The sequence below is a fragment of the Rhagoletis pomonella genome, unplaced genomic scaffold, assembly GCF_013731165.1.
Source record: "Rhagoletis pomonella isolate Grant_MI unplaced genomic scaffold, Rhpom_1.0 Rhpom_scaffold_00004, whole genome shotgun sequence".
Taxonomy (NCBI): domain Eukaryota; kingdom Metazoa; phylum Arthropoda; class Insecta; order Diptera; family Tephritidae; genus Rhagoletis; species Rhagoletis pomonella.
The window spans coordinates 16,039,015-16,062,957 of record NW_023458558.1 but is presented as its reverse complement, the minus strand read 5'-3'; the positions used below and the strand labels follow the sequence as shown (position 1 = coordinate 16,062,957).

Below are 23,943 nucleotides of genomic sequence, written 5' to 3'. Positions count from 1 at the left end.
TAGTCCAGCTAAGAAACAAGCTTTTCAAAACCATTTCGATTGATAACCAGTTTGTAATAATTCGTTTTTTTTTATTTGGATATAATATTTTGAAAGGTGGCAACTCTTTTCAAAAAGTAAAACCTTATTGCATATTTACAGTCCAAGGCTTTTAGTTTGACGCCTCATTTTGGAAAACCGAACGAACGGTGCGGATTTGTTGGCATTGATTTTTAAATAATGTGAATTTAATTTTTCAACAGGTGGTAACTCTTTTCGAAAAGTTAAAACCAGTTTGCATATCTACAGACCAAGCTCTTTAATTTTACATCTAAGTTTTGAAAATCGGGCGAACGGTACAGATCTTTTATACTGGACAAAAAACTCCTTTTCGTATTTTTAATTTTTCTTCTTAAACAATTTTTCACATACAAATTTTTTGACAAAAAAAATAGTTTCTGAAAATATGCCATCTCAAAACAAAAAAAAATAAATAAAAAAAATTACAATAGCTCTGAGTACAATAATTTGGGATATGATTTTTTTTTACACCGAAGTGTAGGAAAATTAGTACATTACAAATTTACACATTTTTAGATTTTTTTTATTATACAGTTTTGTAGCCCATTAAATTTTAGTATAATAGAGTGCAAGTCTTAAGCGATTGTAAATCTGGCGTTAATTTTTTTTTTTTAATTTTCTTTGAAAACAGGTTTGCGCATTTTCTTCCATAAGAAAAAAGTGCAAAAAGTCGTCCGCATAAAAAATATGAAAAATCACCGCAATTTTGCAATAGCTTCATACTTGCACTTTATTATACTAAAATTTAATAGGCTACAAGACTACACACTCAAGAAAATTGTAAAAAAAAAATTTTAAAATTTTTAAATTTATAATGTACTCAACTTCGGTGTAAGAAATTTTTCACGAACGCCCTATGGCAGAATTCGGTTCAAGAACGTCCTATCTTAGAATTCGGTTCAACAAGGCCCTATCACAATTGAAAATGTGCTGAGATAGGGCGTTGAAATTTCCAAGTGGGGCGTTGGGCAAACACTAAATACTAATCATAAACTAAAATATTTGTGTAGCAAGTTTGAATGCCATTTTAAATGAATTTTCTTTCAACCAGCACCACTGTCATTGCACGCACACAACCAGCTGCAGTGTCACATAGACGCACATGCACATGCACATATAAAAGTGCAATACACCCAAACAAACAATTGGCACTAAAATTGGCGTTTGGCTGGATTTCGTTGGCGCTTTTAGGGTTGCACAAAAAGCGAATGTTGAAACGAAATGGAACGAATCAAAAATGACGATGGGGGACAACGATGAACAGAGCACAAAGCAAAGATGGACATCTCACGAGTCAGCAGGGGAATTTAGTTGCTGCAGGCGACGACGACGACGACGACGACGACGATGACGACGACGACGGAACGAAAAGCGATTGTCGGCTGGTCGGCTGTCAGGTTGATGCAGTTGAATTACTACTTTTATACATTTGAATTTTAATATCTCATGTTTGCACTTTCAATTGCACGCATACTTATACACAGACATACTCACACACACACACACACACACACACACTTGCACTCGATGCACATAACCACAGTAGCAGCATTGGCGGCAGCTTAGCCAGACGAACCAAACAAGCAGCCGCACAAAGTGTAATGCTTTATATGTACTTATGTAGGTGGAGGGGGTAGGCGAGGAGGGCCATTGGAGCCGATAAATGCGAAATGCTTTGGCTCATTGTACAGTAGTAACACAAATTGAAGAAGTCGAAGTGGAATTGGATGGAAGTAGTCGCGGTCGTTTCGAACATGAAGTCGAAGTACGAATACAAAATATGCGGTTGGTTGCATGGATGTGCCGAACACAAGCGTAGATGCACAGTTACACATGCACTTTTAAAAGCATACATACATGCATTCATATGCATGTATGCATATTTGTGGAGGCAGTGGTGTTACCGGGGTAGTGTGGGGGCGGAAGCGGAACACAGGCGCGTACACACACACACTCACATAAAGATAGTCTAGTCGCAGACGTTAGCTTTGAACGAATTTATGTATGTATGTATGTATGTATGTGTACATATGTATTTATAAGTTAATTCTCAAAAAGTGTCTGTACATACATATGTATCTGTACATATTTCGCTAAAAAGAATTTTTAAACACATTTTTGCACCTTTTGCTGTGCGCCGTTGCCCCTGGAGCGTCTTATTATTCGTGGTATTAAAATTTTCACAGGTCTTTTTAATGAAACTTTTGTAGGTACTTGTCTGGAGCTGCTTAAACAAAATTTTGAAATTCCTAAAACGTTTACTTCACACTTCAGTTTATTTTTAAATTTTAGTTTTAATATCCAACACTATTTTATTGGTAAATATTTTCTGCATTCCTTTTCATTAATTCCTTCGCAAGCAATTTGGCGATATTTCTTTCATCACATACGCGCGCACGCATACACACACATGCGCCAGCACATCACACAAATACTCACGCAAGCAGACACAAAGTTAAAAATTTTTTCCTCAGATTTGCTGCGCGCAGCCACAATGCAAATTTTTATACGAGTAGGTATGTATCCAACAAGCTACATACTTTTAATTACCTTTTGTATTTATATTGCGAATTTGGTCACTTTATAACTGCAAATTTCTTTATAGGTATATATATATTTTGTTGCTTAGAATTATATTTAAAAATATTCTTATTATAAATACGTATGTATACGTATTATTTTCCACTTGCTGCGCGCGCGTATAAATTTAACAAAACGATATAACTGCCGCCGCATACACTTTTCTTTGATTGAGATCACGAAAAAATTCTTACGCGTAACGAAATTAATTCATATAAAAAACATAACGAAAATTATTTCTTTAAATATTTTTAATTATTATTATTTTTTCCTAGTAAACTATTTTATGTATTATTTTCCCCTTTTGTTGATTATTAAAACAACTGTCGCGAATTCCAATTTGTATTATGGTACTAAGAAAAACTGATCCAATGTGATTTTTGTGCCGCGGTGTAATATGGCGGACGCTACGTCACCGGTTCTTCTTGCTCGTCTGCTCGCACTCAGCTCAGCACAGTCACAGCGGAGCACAGCACAGCGGAGTCACAATCATAGACAGTCTGGCCTGTTCGGTCTTGGTTTGGCAGCGCACGCTCAGCGTTCCACTACAGTGAAAATGGGTGCACACCAATACCAACCAAACAAGCAAGGCAGCGCGCTGCCTTGACAAGAGCGGTAAGCAGCCACTGCAGCAACGAAAGCACATGAAGAGGCCGACGCGGTAAGGGTAGATAGTCGACGGCCGGAGGCAAAATGCAGACGCTGCAACGCGCAGACCGCGGTGAGGAAACAGGAAAGAAGTGTTGCATTCGAGAGCGCGCCGGAATGCAACTACACACGCATACAAATGCATTTCATATACATATGTACACGCATGCATATGCCTTGCTGCGGCATTGTGCTGCAATGAAAGCACACGCGCGCTCTCGCTCACGCTTTGCACGCTCTCACGACATCAAGCGACAAGCGGCAGAAATTCGCAAATAGCAAAAAAAAAGTTCATAAAAACGGAGGCACATAAAGGCGAAAGCGCAACCCCACTTTTTGCAAGTCGCGCACACATATCACAAACGCACACACACACACATATAGCCAAATGGCTGGCTGCGTCTCTCTCGCAAGCTCTTATGCGCACACATACAATGGCGCGCTGGCACACAACCGGAGCCAATTGCGGCAATTGAGTACGAGTAAATTGAGTGCGTTGGTCAGGGTAGCGACGAATTTGCAAAGCAAAGCGGATTGCGAAAATACAAAATTTCACAAGTGAGAAAATGCTTATACAGAAATAGCTCGCCGGAGAGTTGCGCCGCATTCACTAATACCACTTCCGGCTGCGCCAAAGCTTATAGCGCAGCAGCAGCAACGTCTACGACGGCTACACCTCCCCATCATTTGGACAAAAGGAGGCGGCCGCGGTGCAAAATACGATCTTTGGCAACTGAGACAGCGAGAAAAGAACACAAAACAAAATGAAAAAAATATAAAAAATCAGGCAACAAAGCAACTCAGCCAAGTAAAAAGTTTGTCGCGCGCACGATCATCGTCTTTCAAACATACGAACGCGCGGCAGTCAGCAAAGAGCGAAAACTTTTTGATATATTTTTTGTTTTATTTTTTTTTTTGCAATGACGAAACAGAATAAGTAATCTCTGGTTTGAGAATAGGCGGCAGAACAGAGGAGCGAAATTGCAAATTGTTTTAAAGACGAGTAAAAGAAGGGAAGCACTGTATACAAAATAAAAATGTACAGTGAGGCTTTGCAAAAATTATTGACTGACATTTTGGCGAATGCCAGTGAAGCGCAACAGTGTACGAAGGCATACGAAAACACAAAAGGCAGCAAAAATTTTCAAGTTGTTTCGCATATCCATGGATTCATACATACATATGTACATAGTCTCAACATTTCGCAGACGGTGTTTCAAAAGTGACACAACTAAAAATTACACGTTCGTTAGAAAATGCGAAAAACTACTATTTCGTAGCACATGCTAATCGTATGGGCAAGGGAGTCCCCTCCTTACTTTAGGTTTTTCCAACAAATTTACTCTAGCTTTTGCTGAAAGGTAAATAAGGGCTCTGTGTATATACATTTTTAGCGCATAATCTCAAAAATGACAATTTACAAGTTGTGTCACCTTTGAAGATCGTGTGCGATTTGTAGACACATATAGAAAACCATAAATGCCAGCAGAAAGTGAAGGTACTTGGGAGCTGCTTCAGTAATCGCCAGTAGAATTCACCAAGCAAACATGTGCGAAGCGCGTCTACTTAGTAAGCATACAAAGCGGAGAGCAAAACGTGTGCGAAAATATACATTAGTCCCCTTTCAGACACGTCAAGTCTTGAAAGCAATTTTTTTCGTATTCTCTTTTGTGTTTTCTATTTGCTTCCACACGCGTCAACTTTAATTGAATTCAAGTCCTTGGTTCTTTAAATGGGAAGCAACGAAAAGATCAAAAGAGACAAAAGAGACAAGAAAACTTGAAACGAATTGACGGTACGGAGGTATCTGTACTCTTCCCCTCTCTTCTCATCTCCTTCGCCTACGAACGAGCAGACTTGAAAGCAAGACTTGACGTGTCTGAAAGGGGACTTAATATAATTCATACATATGTATGTATATGTATACACACATACATAATTTCACTCACATGTACATGCATGTGACGATATGCAAGTTGTTTTTTTTTTGCTCGTTTGCCAATTTGGTTTGGCTTGGCTGCAGCAGTGGGCGGCTGCGAGCTGGTAGATTCTTTAGTTGCTGTGCAAGTAGAGGCTATTGGCTGTACTACAAAGATTAAAATGCATTTTGCAAACGATTTTTTAAGTTTTTTTAAATAAAAATTTGGAGCTCTTAATAAAATTAAACGCTTTTAGATTGATACGTGCATATGTATGTATGGCAATCTTAAAGCTTAAACAGACGGCAGCGTTGATCCGGATTAACTCGGACTTAATTCGGATCAACCGCAGTTAACTCCCGAGTTGATCCGGATCAACACTGCCGTCTGTTTATGCTTTTACTCAAAGATATGTCTGGATTAGGGCTTACTCCAATACAAACGCCAATAATTACGAAAGAAGACGTCTCCCAGACCAACTTTGCCGAACAGAGTACTAGTTCAAGCTAAGCTTTCTTGCGCACTTATCCTAACCCATCACACTCCTGGACATTCCACCCATAGACCTATACGTTAAAAGTACCACAGCTAAATGTGCTCTACGACTCAGGGCGTCTAACAGGCTGCGAACAACTTGCATAGGTCACGCCACAATCCTCGAGAGAGTGGGGATGGAGTAGATTAGCTGTGACTATCAAATCACGGAAACCGATTTCAATCGGAACTTTGATGTCCATTTTCCAGAGAGAAGTGAGTGGGAACTTAGTATTGCTCTTAGCGATGACGAAGTACCCATTTTCACGGACGGCTCTAAAATGGACGTCGGAACAGGATCTGGAATCTCCTCTCAGGTGTTATCTCTGAGAGTCTTACAGACTCCCGGATCACTGCAGTGTTTTTCAGGCTGAGATATATGCAATTGACATGGCGGCAAGGCTGGTAAGCATGATCGACTTAGCTCCATCTAAACTTGCCTTTGTCGTGGACAGTCAAGCAGCTGTCAAAGCCTAAGGGTCGGAAACCACCAACTCGAAGCGTTAAGGAATGCCAAAGATCCCTACAAGCTCTACAGCAACCTTTACTGGCTCCCGGGACACAACGGTGTCCCAGGAAATGAGGAAGCGGACGAATGTGCTAGAAAGGGATCTGGAACGGGGATTGGGGAAGCGATCCAGATCCTGAAACCTCCCCTGCGATTTCTGTTTTCGGAGGTCGAGAGAGTGACCTAGGCAGCCACCAACAGCAGGTGGGAAAATCTGTACACCTGCATGGTATCGCGATCGCTCTGGCCACGGCTCGACGAACGAAGAACAATGAGTTTATTAAGGCTGTCAAAGCCAAACGTTAAGCTTCTCACAGAAATACTAACGGGACACTGGACCATTGGCCACATGGCCGCCAGGTTCGGAGCACTGCATAACAATTTCTGTAGAAGCTGTAGAGATGAGGAGGAGGTAGAATCCGTCCAGCACTTCCTTTGTGAATGTCCAGCACTCCGAAGAAAACGCATCAAATTTCTTGGGGACCATTTCTTCGAGAGGCTGGATACCTTAGGGAAAGCTCCACTGGAGGGACTGCTTGGATTCGCCAGGGAATCGAATTGGTTCAAAGACTGGTAGGGATAGGCATGGGGAAATACCCCTGGGTATCGCAATGGGCCTTTGTGGCCTCCGAGTGAACTCTTCTCAGAGCCGCCCACTTAACCTAACCCAACCTATCCTAACCCATACAAGTTTTTCATATTCGGTTACCCTCTGTAAAATTTGCTGCTTAAAATTTCCGTGGAACATTTTATCCCTCTTTTAGTGTCTTTTATAGCGATCTTTCATTACAGCTGTTTTGAGGACTGCACAAAAATGCCCATTTAACTAGGAGTTAGAGGGTTAAAATCAACTACAAAATAATTACTTATTAAATTCTACTATAAAAGTCTGAGAACAAAAATTTCATTTGAGACCTTCTACAAGTGATATTTTCGTTAATGGTTAAACTTTAACACCTCTTAAAAAAACTCAGACCCTCTGAACTCTGAACACAAGCTATCTGAAATATTAAATTATGGGTGCCAAACGAATTAATGTTACGAAATATTTAGTTTGAACATTTAGAAATTGTTACGCAGCGATGCTTGAGATAGAGATTGGGATAAAGTTTAAAATTAAAACTAAGATAATAATTCCTTAATATGCAGAAAAATACTCATACGTATAATATGCTGAGGTATACGGGTAATAGGAATAAGTTTCACTTTAATAACGCGTGGGGTCCACACAACTTTTTTCCAGCCGTTAGGGATGGGCGCAAAGTTTAATATGCTTTCACGACGGGATTTACTCGAGTGTCGTGTGGTCTGTTTGATTTTGAAGATTACGGCTGCTGCTTTATGTTGATCTGCCGCACCCGAGTAAACGCTCTAATCTCTCTTGTGCTCCTCTACTAATTTTTTTTTATTTAGCAAGAAATATCGATTATACTTTGCTGTTTTCATTATATTTTCCTTTTTAAATTATTCTTGGCATCATTCAGGATTTTTCTCCATATTCTCGCAATTTTTCATTCGGGACTTTTCGCGATATTTCGTGTTTTATTTTTCGGGATTTTCTAGAACTTACTTGGAATATTCGAGATACTTCGTATGTTTTGGGAATCTTTCGGAATTTTAGAGAGTTTTATGCTGATTTTTGGAACTTTCCGGCATTTTCTGGACTTCTTTCGAGTTTTTATGGTTATTTCGAGGGGGTGGGCAATTGACACTCTTTAGGACATCGCAATGTTAAATTCGCCAGAGAAATAATGCGCACTAGTCATGGTTCTCAATTCTCTAGTACAGAATCTGTTCGGCCCTAGTACGTTTCCCGACAGGGTAGGTATATACATACATTCAACTTCGTTTTCTAAGAATGCCGAAATGAATGAAGATAACTTTAAAAATGATATGGTCATATTTGCTCTCTATTTTGGAATTTTAAATAAAAGTAAAAAAAAAAAATAATCTTCGTAAAAATAATCGATTTAAAAAATATGAGGTTATCTATTTATCGTTTCATTAATAGTGCGGTATCTTTAGGATGGCAAACTGAACGGGGCCGCAGATACAGTGACGTTCGATGAAACGTGTTCAGGACGTGCCAGGACGTGTTCAGGAGTTTGGACAACTAATTTTTTCTCTTTAACTTAAATAAATTTTTTTACAAAAATATAGTTGATTCTATGTCGAATATAAACCATTTAAATCATTACTACCATTATCATTCAGCAGCATAGGTTGGTTTAGTGAAAAAAGTCTTGTTAGCAAAATATTGGGCAAGTTTTCGAAATTAATTGTTCCATAATTTATGTACATCGAATCTGCATTTATAGACATTTAGTAGGTACATACATATATGCGCATGCAATAATTTTTGTGAAAATTCCGTTGGTCACAAATAATTTCGAAATACAAAAATATCTATAGATATATTTCAGTTATCAACCACCGCTTGCTCTGCGCACCCGTGACCCGCGCAACTAACCACCACCAACAATGCCCTGCACAAAAGCACTAGCACTATTCCATTTTGGTAGCGGAATTCGCACCCACCACCTACCCGAAATTGCTACGTACATACATATGTATGTACATATGTACAGACAAGCTTGCATAAGTCAATGACAGCCTCACCTAACCGACAAACTATTGAGGGTAAACTTAGAGCCAAAAAAAAAATACCTTTAACGGATGACAGTGGTTAGCGCTTCAGCTTCATATATGCATGCATGCAAACTTACATACATACAAAGCGCAAGGGGTGAGTGTAGGTGGTCGCAGACCAAATGCCAGACAGCAGCGCTTTGTGATCAATTTGCAAAGGAAGTAATATTTAAACATTAATTAGCCTGCAACTTTGATAATAAATTGCAGAGGGCGAGGGTGTTAGCTTAGCCGCCAGTTTTGATGATTTCCACTTGACAATGACGAATCCAACGCGTGATGCAAGCAAGCGGCTGTGCGTGTTTTGCAGCGCTGCAGGCAGGCAGGCAGTTTATTTATACAATGCATACAAACTGAGATACATAAATGAAAATGCAATATATAAAATAAAAATAAATAAAAAAATCACAACTCAAGCGAGCCGTCATGTTTTGTTCAAAAATTAATCATCGTTGCGGTAAGATGAAAATAAGCTGTCCGCGATGATGATGAGCGGCGCACGCTTCGTACGATTTTTAACGATCAGCGAAACAAAGGAAAATTTTTACTTCGAAATATACGGATACTTATTTACATAGCTACGTGTACGTACATATATACCTGTTTACACTTTTATCACACTCATCCTAGGTAGATATGGATGACAAAGCACCTCCCAAAGCGGTGGCAAGGCAAAGCCATTAGATGATTAAAGATATTGTGGGCAAAATGAAACAGAAAAATCCCGAGTTACATATTTTTGATTTAGAATGCACACAAATAATAGGAGGTGCATTTTTCAAATTAAAATAGTTTTACAAATATTTTGCAAAGAGTTGTAAATCCAAATTCATTGTATTGTTTTTACTGCTTCAAAAGAATGGCTATGTACCATCCACTCCCATGCTTGGTAAAAAAATATATAGGAAAATTCGCACCCTAACCGCCAAAAAAAAAAAACAAAAGCGACATTAAAAATTTTTTTATTTTTTTTTGAGTTTTTTTTATTTCCTCCAAATTAAATCATTTTATATACACCGCCGGCACAGAGAATTTTTTACAATATATGATTTTAATATCTGTCCGCTATTTTTAATAAAAGTATGGTTTATACTACAAAAAAAAAACAAGGAAATATATTTGTTGTTTTTCCACAATAGTTCTTGCATTAAAAGCGGCCTCAAGCTCAATAAAATTGTTGAAAAAATCTAATTTTTAACTTTGTGCAAAACTCAGAAAAATCAATAAATTTTCTTTGAAACTTTCAACTTTTTAGTTAAATTTTCAAAATTTTTGAGTATTTGCAGTTTTGTAGCCCCATAAATTTCGTTATAATCAGGCGGGTTCTGCGGTTTACTTCCGAGTGAATTTCAAAAACTTTCAATATGAAGCCAAAGTGGTTTTGGTTGAAATTTACTCGGGAGTGAATTACAGAACCTGCCTGAATAAAGTGCTTGTTTGAAGTAATACTTAGCTAGACTTATCGTTGATTTTTGAAAATTTGTTTCACTCAGTTTTCTCCATACAAAAAAAAAAATAAAATAAAAAAAAATCGAAAATGCTTTATATGAAAAAAAAGCGAAACATTTCAATAAAAAGTATTCTCTAAAATCGACAAAAAATTTTCATGAAAATGTGTTAAATTGTTTGCGAAATGTGCACAAACGTTTAAAATTATATTTTGGTTTTTTGTTGTAGAATAAAAATAGTTGCGAATATTGCGAAAAATTCTCTGTGCCAATACTTTTTTACGGCAGTGTATGTTTTTTTAATGTAACTTTTCTGCCTCAAATAAAATGGTTAATAATGTTCAACGTTCGACCAAAAAAATCGTAATTGCCTTGCATAAATTCTTTACGCCCCTAAGGCAAACTTTTTTTCTGGTACGGTCAAATTTACGTACACCTATGGCCAAAATATTAGAAGCATGTTATTTTTTGACTAATTTTGGGCTGTCTATTTAATGCTTATTATTATTATTTTTTTATGAAAAGGTAGCTCAATATCTAACAAAAATCATGTACAACTTAATAATTTTCGTTTAAGATATAGTTCGACCTATAGCAGAAACCTTATAAGTAAAAGTTTCGAAGCTTGCGCAAAGTCCACAAAAATTTCATCAAAATGTTAAACTTTTTATCTAGAAAATTAATTTCGTTGATGCTTTATATGGAGGAAAATGCTCAACACCCTCGGCGAAAAAATTCTTTAAAAAGTCAATTGTAAACTTTAGCGGCTTGAAACTTATGACTTAAATTTAATGGGCTACAAAACTGCATACTCGAATACAATTAAAATTATTAAAAATAAATAAATATACATAAGTTGCAAGCAAGACCATTTTGAATTTTGGTACTATCATTTTGACCGCAACTGTAAGTCCAAATTTCAAACTTTGTGCTAAAATTAGTAAACTCAACAAAGTTTCATCGAAATTAAAAGCTTTGTGCAAAATCTTTGGTGTGGTATAATAAGATAACCAGCCGATTTTGGCATTACCTTAAATGAATAATGCGTTTATATGTGTCTTCTAGGTTAATATTTGGTACCAAATCTGCTACTTTTGATCATAGCATATATGATCCAATATTCAAGAAAAAGGATTTGACGGATGAAGAAGCCTTTAAGGGGGGAGATTCTGTAACCAGTTAGCGACAAGTTTCGGATCTATCTCGCACTTGTTGGCATAAAAATATTTCATATCATCCGCTCCCAGGTCTACAAAAATGATATCGTCCGATTCCATATTTTTGGCCTATGTGCGCTTTTATTCGAAACCTAAGTGTTTCGGTGCCGAATATAGAGAGTATTGGATACATTTTAAATCGGTAACGAATATCGATCAATACTTAAAAGTATTAACTCAGCACATCACTAAGATTAAAATTTTCCATTTACTAATAGTACAGAATGTGCTTCATTATTTTTCATAAATTGCGATCGAATTTTATTTACCGTCTTGCACGGGTTCTTCTCAAAATTATCTACACAGAGTTTATATACTCCGCCGATGGTTTAACCCGCTACCTTTGTGCGGGAAACCTGTTTTACCATTGTATTTCAAATTTAGAAGTGAATAGCTTTGAACGCCGTCGGGGAATTTCAATTGCCACTATAAAACGAAAACGGGTCGCTGACAGATGATTCCAAGTCAGGGCGTCCAAACTCTGTCGTTAACAAATTTTTTTTTTTTTTGGATTGTGAAGGTATTATGTTTATCTACTATCTTCCTAAAAAATATTGTAGTTTTTTAGACTATTATGCAGAATTGTTGACAAAAGTGCGTCCAGTCTCTGTCAAGAAATGGGGAAGCCAAAGGAGTCCTGTTTTGCCAAACAATGTACCCGTGCATTACGGTTGCCAGTATTTTCTAAGATATTTATAGTACTTAAAAAAAAAAATCATGAAAAATATAGTACACGTCAAATATATGAGGCATTCTTTTTTAAGTCGGACGGATTTCGTAAAAAAATTATTAGTGAGGTAGTGGCTTTGCTGCTCTCATCTCGCCATTTCCCTTTCATAATAGAAAAAACTCTTTCTGCCAATGCCGAAGTTGCATAAAAAGATCAGAAATTCAATAAATTTAAGTAAATTTGAACATCATTTCTTAGTACATATTTTTAAAATTTTTTTCCATTTTTTATATGTGGTTCTATTCATAAACTCACTATGACCTTTTATTTTAAAGAATATTTCATTTAGTATTGTTTTTTTCAGAATAAAAATTTTTTCTTGGAAATTACTGAAATATATTTGTATGCCAGCCAATAGCAATAGCCTAGCGCTGTAACTAACTATGAAATTTTATAATTTATTATAATTAAATTCAACACATAAATAAGTATTTACACTGGCGGTCAAAATTGGATGAACAGCCATGGCACGCCTTGCAACTCGCGCAGTTTTTTTTGTTATTTTTTTATAAAAATATGGTCTACAAAAACTCTAGAAATCAAACTTCATACAGAATTTAGAAAAACTCGACAAATGTTTATCTATCAATGGCATTTCATCGAATTAAATGCAAAACCGTCTATATGAGGTTGCATAAATTATTTTTTAGAGAGTAAAACCACTCATATTTCAAAATGGTCCTCTTTTTTATAAAGCAATCTCATTTCTGGCTAGTATATTTGTGGAGGGATGGATCAGCCAAGAGCTTTTGTGAGCAAATCCAATATTAGGCAGAAAATGTCAGTTACGCGGTTTTGCAGAATGACGATACGCGGGGTGTTCGCGCACCGAGACAATACTTACCAATATTGTTTACAATTATTTACAATAATTTACAACTACTTATAATTGTTTACAATTCTTTACAAATGTACATTATTTACACTAAAAATATCACCCTGTACATATATATTTACATTATTTACAAGTAAGGAACTGTTTTAAGTAATGTAAATATTTTACAGGCACAACACTTGTATACATGTATCATAAAAAATATGGAAATTAAGAAAAAATCGAACGGTAAGTCTGCAGATATTTTGAATAAACGCATACCTATATAAATGAGCAAATCTCACGAGTTAGTTTTTTTTTGGTGTCACTCCCTTCTTTCGACAGAAAAAAACGCTAAAGCATTATTTTTACATTTATTTCAATCAATGGAGTTCCAGAAATAAGTACAATAAAAAATAAATCAAGTATTTAAACAGTTTTAGCCTTAAAACATTTATTTAGGCGAAAAAGTACCAAAATTACTCATTTTTCATTGTCACTCGAAAAAAATCATAATTGTTTTTTTTTTTTTAAATAACTTTGGTATGTTTTCAAATATCAAATGTTCTTATTAGAGGTAATGGACGTTGGCATCAAATACAACATATATGTGAAGCTTCAAGAGTGTGCAACCAAATGACAGCACGCAGAATATCTGTGGCAGTTATTTTAAAATTTTCGAAATTTTTGAATTTATTCGATTTTAATTTTTTTTTGATAATTTAAGTTAATTTAATTGTTAACATCAAATTATGAAAATGTTCTTCTTGCCAAACAAAATGAATCTAGTTTAAGAAGACTAGTGTCTCACCAAATGAAAAAAAAAATTAAATTGAGTAAAAGATTTGAGAAACTACAATTCAATTTTTTTAATTTTTATTGGCAAACTCGAAATTCAATCTGAAATTGTTGTACATATATTGTCACCCGAAATGGAAAAAGACGTAACAACATCGCAATTGAAATGAAAAAAGTGACAAATTTTTTTTTTCATTAAATAATGTGGGAGTTGCGATTCGATGAAATCCATCATATCAATCAAAAACTGAATTTTAAATTTTTTATTACTTACGATTTTTTGGATTTCAGGGACGATGTTTGTTACGTCTTTTTATATTTCAGGTGACGATTTGTATGTACATGAAGTAAGAAATATAAATGTGTATAAGCAATACTCTGTCAAAATCTTAATCGCCAATATTTAATCACTTTTAAATAATTTGGATTTTAAGTTAAGGCGTGCGAGTAAACGTGTTAGATGACTGCGTATGGTACTACGGCGCGTATACGTTACATACGCAACTGCGGGTATATGAGCATGAGTGGGTTATCTTGTTCTTTATACAAAACTAAAAAACATATTTTTGTCAAAAAATTTAATAACTCGTGAGATTTGCCCATATACATACATATCGTCGTTTAAAGTGCAAAACCGCGTATGTGAAATTGTAGAAATTATTTTCTAGAGCGTAAAAACACTCATACTTCAAATTGGTTCTCTCTTTTATAAAGCAATCGCATTTCTGGATAGTATATTTCAGGACGAATGGATAAGAATTGAACCAAGAGTTTGTGTGAGCAAATCCAATTTTAGGCAGCAAATGTCAGTTATGCGGTTTTGCAGAATGACGATATAAGTATTTTCTATAGTTGATTTCAAAGCCCATTGACTTGCTCCAATTTGAAAAATAGATGTATGCGAAAAAAGAATCTTCGAAGGGAATTTGATTGTACTTAAGAGTAAGATTGGTAAAAAAATATCTATTTGGAGTTTCAACGAAATAATAAAATTATGAATTTACAGTGAATTTTAGGATTCTGCTGTGTAAATATTCTGGCAGAAAATGACGGTATATTTCTGTGTTCGTATGGAAAAGTAGCTTATGTCGAATCGGCATTCGCAGCATACAATTGCGAATGACTTACGGGCGCTAAGTCGTTAAACAACTTCTGGCAAATAAACGTGCAAGAAATAGTTCCGATAATAGCAAGTCAATATTCCTATTAAGTCTCATCAAAAAATTCCTTGTCGTTTAAAAAATAAAGGGAATGGCGCATTATACTAAAGTCGGCCTTTCGACATAAGCTACTTTTCCATACGAACACACATTTGATGATAAAAATTCGATTTATTCGATATTTATTTATAACCAGTGTTGCCAGATTTTTTTCAGAAAACTGTAAATGTAACTGTCAAAAACGCGGAGACTTTTAAAAAATTAAGCCTTTTCAGTTTATTAAACACAACTACCTAAAAAAATTTAAAAATTATTTAAAATATATTAACATAAACTGCTCCAATTGCACTTATCTAAACAAATATAGACCTTATAAACTAGAACAATCATAAAATTCAATTTCATTATTTTTCGTAAATTGCTTTGTTATTTTTTTCCTGAGCATTTCATTCGATACCTCACATTTAGTACCTCCTGAAGGCTTTTTTAAGAAACCTATGTATAGTTCTTAGAATATCAGAGCACGCTGGAGTTTCTAGTTTATTTCTTCTTTTATTCAAATTAAGTGGGGAGAACATTATTTTCTTCGTCGTTACGAATTACAACTTCCACGCCACTTTATGAAAAAAAAAATAAAAAACATTAGTCAGGACTTTTTCCATTTCAAAGCGGTTAAGGCCATGCCAGATAAAACTTTGTGGCTTTGCGTGACATTTATGGCAAAGCGCGAAGTTGCAAAAACGATCTACATATCGTCGCACATAGAGGTATTTCATCAATCTTGCCGGCCAAAGCCATATTTCCTAAGATTGGCCCGAATTAAAAAAAAAACTTAATTTTTAATAGGCTTAGACTATAATGCATTATTTTCGATCATTTCTTTTCCTGGTTCAAATACCAAGTTTCTACAGCCAATGTTGAATAAAAATGTTTACGGTTTTACGGAAATAATTGGGTATCATATTAGACCGGTTCAAAAGGAAAAAATTTCTTCTTTTCATGATATTAGTAGAGAAATGAGTTGCTCTACATGTTCAAAGACATTTTTCCAAAGGCTACCCGCAATATCTTTAATATCGGATTAGCGAATCGTATTTGAATGTCAAAAGTTTTTGATTATCGTCTTAGAACTCAAAATGTGTATAATTGGAAACTATTTCGGGTTTTTTCGAAAAAATCACCAGGTTTATAGGAGTAGTTTTTACCCAGGAACTCAAATATGTTGATAGTTTTATCTAGAATCTGGAACTCAAAATTGACTAAATCATTAATTTCAATTTTCAAATTAGTGATAATATGTGACTAAATTATTTTAATTTTTTTTTTTTTTCAAAAATTGTTTTTGTTCTAGTGTCCAGCGCATACGACAATCTTTTATATGTATGCGGCACATGCATCGTGCATTTTCATACATATTTATCATCTTAACTGTCAAAGCGAACCCTTCACGCAAAGCGAAGCAAGCGTTCTATCTGGCATAGCCTTTATGGCGCCAATGCAGAGGAAGAAATCACACAGCAACAACAACAATTGTTGCCATTTGAAAGGAGGCGGGATTCGGCGATATTTATTGCCCTATTAATACTAGAAATGTATATGTACATATATGTATTTATAAGTATTTGGGTACTTACTAAATTTTAGTGTTGAAATATCCTTAATGCACGTACGAAAATGTAGATAGACTTGCGGTCGTTTTTGTTGTTGTCGTTGTAATCCTTATATACTGCTGATCCTAGTGAGCTAATAATGTGTAGGCACGAAGAAACACCACCAAAAAAGTTTTGCTTGGTTTTTGGATTTTTTTTATTATGTGTGTGTGTGTGTGTGTGTTTATATTTATGTGATGTGTGTAGTAGTATGTAACAAATAGTATAAAACTAAAACAAAAACAAAAACGAGTAATTCACACAGAAATATTCAAACAAATGTATAAAATTTCACTAAAAGAACACGTTGATGGTTTTTTCTCTTTGTTTTTTTTTTTTTTGTGGTGGCTTTTGTTGCTTTGACACGTCTAATTTTCAAAACCACAAAATTGTTTGAATTTCTCTAGTTTTTTTCGAGTTTTTTGTTAATTAATTTGTGTTTCTTTTTTTTCTTTTTGTTGGTCGTACTCAATCCTTAAAAGTTCAACACACACTACTACTTCTAAGCACTTTGAACACGTTTTTTGTCTGATTTTTCAGTTTGCGAACTGCACGTTGCCACGCGGCGATCACACGAAACGAAACGCGAATCTGGAACAATGATGGCTACTACTTGTGCAAGGAGGGAACACGTCACGGATCGTCAAGTTAAAGCAAATGCATTGGGATGACTCTGCTGGTGCTATTGCTGCTGCTGTTGCTGCTCTTCGGGCTGCTACTAGTTACTGCGGCTGTACTGCTGCTGAAGCTCGTTGCCTGCAATAAGTGTGGACGTCGTTGCACTTGGCTGTTGCGTATAAATTTAGTTTTCCTTCTTAGTTTTCCAGTTTTTGACTTTCCAAAGCTCTGTTGTTTCGATTTTCACCTTCTCCTTTTTTTTGTTGATAATGTAACTGCCAATTTCTTTTTAGGTTTTAGGTTTTTTTTGTTAATTTTGATTCTCGTGCGCGCCTGCCGTCGTTAGCGCTCTTTGCTCCCGCTGCTTATTTGCAAACTGACTGACAGAATGATTCGTTGTTGGGCCAACACCATCGACGTCCAATTCAAATCCGCAAAAAACCGTTGAATCGGATGCACTTTTTCGTCTTACAATCGATCGTGCAATGTAATGCAACCGAGCGAGCGGCTTCTTCTCAGAGCGGCTAAGTGCGCGCGCCCAGTATGTATGCAATTGATTCACAATGCAGTGATCAAACTCGAATATGTCGTTGTGGTTGTGGTTGTGGTTGTGGTTGTGGTTATGGTTGTGATGATGATGGTGATGGTGGTTGCCGGCTTATTTGTTGTGGGACCGGTTTCCGTTGTGAAACGTAGATAGAATGCAAATCTAGTTGAGAGCGTGCGCTCAATACGAACACAAAAAATATGCAATCGAATGCAACGACGACGATGCAATTTATATTGCAGTGCCGTTCGTTAGCCGATCATGCGAATGTTGGTTGGTACTAAACACTGCTTTCCGGCGTCGAGCGTCGCATCAGCAATTAATCTTGCTGGTTTTGTGGACGTTGTTGTCGTAGTGATGATTAATACGATTAGTACAGCAGTCGTTAAAGCTGTCGTTGTTGTTTTTACTTTTGCTTTTCTATTTCGTTAACTCTGCTCTACGACCTATTCACACTACCGATTTTGATGATTGCAGTTTACTCGTCAGGGGTATCTAGGCGAGTATGTGCTGGTTGGTGTTTGTCACGAACACAAGTCACGAACTTGCAACGAGTCGATTCTAAATTGCAATCTAGTCAATGCAGTTTTTCTGCAATATTGCAATGCGTGCAACGGCTGGAGCGCTATGTGTTGTGTGTGTGCGAGAGAGAGAGAGAGAGAGAGAGAGTGACAAAGAGGTCGCGCCAGAGAAAGAGCAGGACAAAGTAGGTGTGTGAATGGAGCTGTTTGTATGTATGTATAATGGAGCTTTTGGTGTCTGCTCGTCAGCAGTATGATCGTTCGCTTGTTGCTATGGAAGAAAATTTGTTTCAGAAGTTGTTGTTATTTGCTCTAAACAATTACTCCTTTTAGCCGTCTTGCACTTTTTGACGCCTTTGCTTTTAACTCCGTTGCGTTCGGGTTGGCTGTAGAGATTAGTTTAGAAAGGTGTAACTTTGCAGCGCTGCTGATTTACGAGTATGTAGTATGTAATAGGCGTTGTTGTTGCCTGGCAAAGTTAAATTTACTTCTTCGAAAATTGTTTCTTCTAAATGCGTTGTAAGCGTATCAAGTTGCGGCAAAAATCAATTTGTAGTCTACGTTGAAGAAATCTCTCTATAGTTATGCAGTTATAGAAATACGTTTTAGGCACAATATAGTTGTTTAAAGTTTAAACGATTTCGGAAGCAGATTTTGCTGATAATTTTTTCGTAAATTGGTTTTTTTTACTTTGTTTTCTACGCAGTGTTTTATAAAAACATCCAAAAGTTTTTAGCAATCCAAATTTACTTTCCGTAGCTTATATTTATTCGCTAAGTTTTTCGACGTTCTAAGGGCACCGCACTATATACAAAAGCGTTGATACATTCCCTTATCATTTTCCGTAAAACAATCAGCTTTTTTGTTCCAAGCTTTCACAACCTAAGCACGCGTTGCCTTTGCGCCTTTTTGTACAGCTAATTAACGGCGTTTTCGAGTAAACAAACTGTGAATTGTTGTTGTTTATATAGTCGTTGATATTATAGTATGTTATTATTTGGTTAAATAGTTTAATATTCTTCAATTGCTAGCACTGCGATTATTTTTTTTTCGCTTCGTTTCAGACGAAACAACTTTGTTATTTTCTTTTTTAATTATTATCTTCGATTGTCACTTCGTTGCTGTTCTCACTCATTTTTCTTTATAGTTTGCGCTTTTATTTTCTTTTATTTTTTCTCTTTTCGCTATAGCGTACGTTTTTCAGTATTTTTCACACTTGCATTTGTGTTCATGCCTTACTTGGTAGGTATATCGCTGGCGATTTTTCAAGTATTGTTTGCAACACCTTTCTCAAATGTTTTCAAGCAATTAATTAGGTGATGAGCGCACTTTGCGTCATAATGCTGCATTTTTTTAAACAATCATTACACAAAACAGGGGGTCACATAGAAAATGCTCCAAACAAAAAAAAGCCGTATCGCTTTTGTTGGCAAAAGTTTTCACACGCACTGTAACGTTTTTTCGTCTTTTTTTATTTTAAGCACAAAAACATGCGTCTTTATTCGCTTGGAAGTATATTTGTCTTTTAAATTATTATTTTTTTCTCAGTGTATCTCGTTTTTGGTTAACTGCGTCTTAAATTACTTGCAAGACTCTCTGCACTCGAAAACAGTCTTTAAGTCAATGCACAGTTTAATATTTTTATTTTACTCGTAGTTTTTTTTTTAACTTATTTCGTCATTTATTAATAAGAAATAAACTTACAACGCGCGTACTATTTAGTATTTGTGTACGTTGTAAACAAAATTATACTAAATCGTGATTGTAGAAGCGTAAAAAATGTTTAAGAATTAATTAAGCAAATGTTGAAAAGCTAAACTTAAAACGAATTCACTTATGCATAAAAAAATTAAAAAAAAAAATTGTTAAAGTTGAAAACTATTTAAAGTTGAGCTTTTTGTTTTGTTCTGTTGTAGCGTAGATACGTTTAGAAACTGTTGTTGCCGAAAATTGTGGCGTAATTTTGGTTTGCCAAATTTTATCGTAGTTGTTGTTTTTATTGCTGTTCCTGGTTATTTAGACTGCGAACTGCAACTATCTGGTGTTTGTTGTTAAAATTTTATGAATTCTCAAATATTGTTGCTGCTGTTGTTGGATTTTGGAAAAATGTAATTTTTTTTTGGAGTATACGCGGACCTTTACTTTGCACTGCCAACGGGGTTATGCAAAATTCATTTACCGGCAACCAAATGCTGAACAATCTTTCGAATTCGGATTTATTAGAACTTTTATTTTTGATTTTCTATTTTGTTTGCTTAATTTTTCACATTTTCCTCGATGCGTAGTTTTGTTTTGCTGTTTCCTCCGGTGTTATATGTATTTGTTGATTTTCTGCTGGCGAATTTTGAAAATTTTCCGTTTTAGAACTGCAAAATTTTGCCGATTTCTGTGTATATTTAATAAACTTTTTGTGTAAGTTTTATCCAATTGAAGTTGTGAAAATTTTTAGATATTTGTGCCTGCGATATCTTCTCATCGTCGTCCGTCCGCGATACTGTGGCTAAGTGTAGCGGTTGCGTTGATGTCTGGCGTTTTGGCTAACGAATCGGTCTCATCGACGGCTCTACTAGCGTTTGGCTCGGCTCAATTTTTGCTCGGCTCAATTTTTGCTCAGCTCAGCCTCAACTCTATCACCGACAAGAGTGCAGAATGCAAAAATTTGGCTTTGTAGCGCATAAGAGTATACCGGTGTGGTGAGTGGATTCAGTGTGTGTCGTCTGGCTATGTGTGCGTGTGTGTGTGTGTGTGTGTGTGTGTGTGTGTGTGTGTGACTTAATTGGCACTGGCACTGGCACTGGCGATTGTAGCTACAGAAATATTGTAGCTAAAAAATGTATCTGAACTCCCCGATCTGGGTGACTGTTCGCCGTCTACGAGTTTACCCTTATTCTTTATTTTAGCCCCCCCACCGCACCCGAACGCCGCTGCTGCTGCTGCAGTTGAGGTAGCACACTCATTGCTGCCAACATTTTTTTCCACCATTGCTACACATTTTTTGTAATTATTATTGCCGGAAAGCTTGCACTCTCACTGACTCTCCTTAGCTGCTGCACTCGTTCATGTTTGCATGTGTGTGAGTGCACTTTAGCAATAGTGTGTGTGTGTGCTGTTTTGACCGCCTTGATGTGCGTTGTTGCCGGTCTCACCATGCGCTACTGCGGCTTTGGCAACCCTTATGCATGCAATTCTTTTTCCCTGCTGTTCTTGCTTTCAATTTCGCTCTCACTGCCATATTTTACCTATTCCTTCATATATTTGGCATTATTTTTTGAATTAGAATTTTTGTTTTGCTGTTCTCTTCCTTAGCTTTTGGCTGCTACAAGCAGCAGAGTTGCATTTTTTGCACTAATACATACATACATATGTACGTACGCATATGAACATGCACATATAGGCACATACATATGTATGCAGTATGTATGTATAGTCAATTTTTGCGCTCATAGAGCTAGCCAGCCACGCTCAAAAGTCGCTGCCAGTGCAGCGAATTTAGTCTCACATATTAGCACTTGCGATTGGCAATGCAATAGTGTGTATAAATACATATGTATATATGTGCAGTTGCAAATGTGTGAACCAGCATTCTGTAGCTTTTGAGGCCCATGCAACGATTGCAACCCTTGCTCCTCTTCCGCCTTCTTCTGTTGAATTCTCCCATATCTGCTTTTTATTTGCATTCTCACTAGTTTGCGGTTGTGCAGCGACGTTTCTTAACTACACACAAACATCGGCGAATGCATCCAATACGATTGCCACCAGTCGAAAGGCGACAGCGTTTAGCTCTTCCAGCTCCGCCAGGAAAACCACATTCAATGCCATACATTTTATTACTCTCACGTTTTTTTTTCGTACAGACGGCTCTCAGCTCTGCAGCGCAAATCTTTGCCAAGCAACTCAGGCCATTCTTTTCCCCCTAACTTTTTTTTGCGCTACGTTCGTTCGTCTTACCCACAAGTACGGCGACAGTAGAAACCAGCGCCTTAGTATTACCATCAGATATGTCTGTGAACATTTCAATTAACTGCATTTTTTGCTCTTCTTCTCCCTACCATCCCATCGTCTTCGCGCTCTTCCGCTGCCATTAATTAACTTTCGGCTATTCGTGACAACGTATGCGAATGTATGCATGTATGCATGTGCGCGTGTGTGCGTGTGTTGTATGCGTTTGGAACGCCGCGATAAGCGATAAGATCTCGCATGATTTGCCTAATCGTATCCCTCTAGGTCACCTTAACAATGGCAACACTGACTGGCTGTGTCGTGTCTTGTTGCCATTTATGACTGATGCCTTTTGTTGTGACGAACAGGTGTGCTCAGTATAAAGTCATGCGGACAAATATTTTTATATAGTCAAAAGGTATCATCACAATTATACTTCATATAATCTTTTCCAAATGAATGATTTAATAAACACTTTTTGTGTGAGCGCTGTTTCATATTTTTCGTCGAAGAAGACAAAAATATGGGGCTCATGGACATTTGGAAATATTTAAAGAGACATTGGGCCGTATGCATAAGAACTAAGCAAATACTTTTTCCTACAAATTCAGACCTTTCACTCGATTTGTTCAAATAAACTTTAGTGAAAGGTATGAAATTTTAAGAAAAAGCAATTGCTTAGTTTTTATGCATACGGCCCATTGTCATGAAGGTGATTGATACTTTTGATAAATGTGCGGAGACCGCAACAGCTCTGCACTTGGTAGATTTTATGTCAGGCCAGTCTAACATACAAAAAAAAATCCGAGTACTAAGAACCGGTTTTGTCGACTTCGACTATCAAGGAGAACCGGGAACTTGAACCGTAACGTTGTAACGGAAATAGACGCTACCGAAATAGCTTAACAAACGATTTTAAACAGTTTTTACAAATATTCAATTCCCTTCTGTATTTTTAATATAAAGTTAAGTAAAACAACTAATTTTTAGTAAAAAAAAATAGATATATATATATACATATATATATTTCATGATCCAATGATCGGATCTAAACCAGATTAGATCTGAGAGACTACCTTTCCGATGCGAAAAGAATTATCGAAATCGGTAGACGTGGTCCAAAGTTATGCGGCAACATACATAACAAAAAAAACCTCCTCCGTTTTTGGAAGTCGGTTAAAAAATAAACCAATACTATACATGCACTACGTTCATTCATTAGACTAAAATTATTTAAAACAAAAAATACCTCTTGGCGCTTAGCACTCGTAATAAACTAGTAATAATTTAATTCATTCTTTAGTTGATATTTGTTTTACAAAAATTGTAGAAAAATAAAATACATGGAATTAAATTTAAATTTTTGTACATTCTAATTTCTTAGCTCATATGATAATTTCGCCCACAAGAAAAAAAAAATCATTGTCACATACGATAAAATTTACAATCAATTTTTGGGGTAGCTATTGGGATTTAAGCCGTAATATTATTTGAACAGGGGATGCGTTATGGGTTTTAAAACAAAGTTGCATCAAAAAGTGAATTTCGCAAAAAAATGTAACATACGATAATTTTGCGCAAGGGATCGATATTTTAAAGATAAA

General features: G+C 36.2%; 1 protein-coding gene across 16 annotated transcripts in view; it reads right to left on the bottom strand.

Moving 5' to 3' along the window:
• The window catches only part of LOC118737101 (heterogeneous nuclear ribonucleoprotein R), a 110,682-nt gene extending 91,116 nt beyond the window's left edge, over positions 1-19,566 (bottom strand). For 14 of the 16 annotated variants that reach the window (XM_036467382.1, XM_036467394.1, XM_036467388.1 and 11 more), the window contains exon 1: positions 16,700-19,566. The gene's annotated coding sequence lies outside the window, so the exon portion shown is untranslated. Of the gene's footprint in view, positions 1-2,610; positions 3,114-16,699 lie in introns of those variants that run through there. The other 2 variants (XM_036467399.1, XM_036467383.1) reach the window with 2 other exon arrangements.
• Between the last annotated feature and the right edge of the window lie 4,377 nt (positions 19,567-23,943).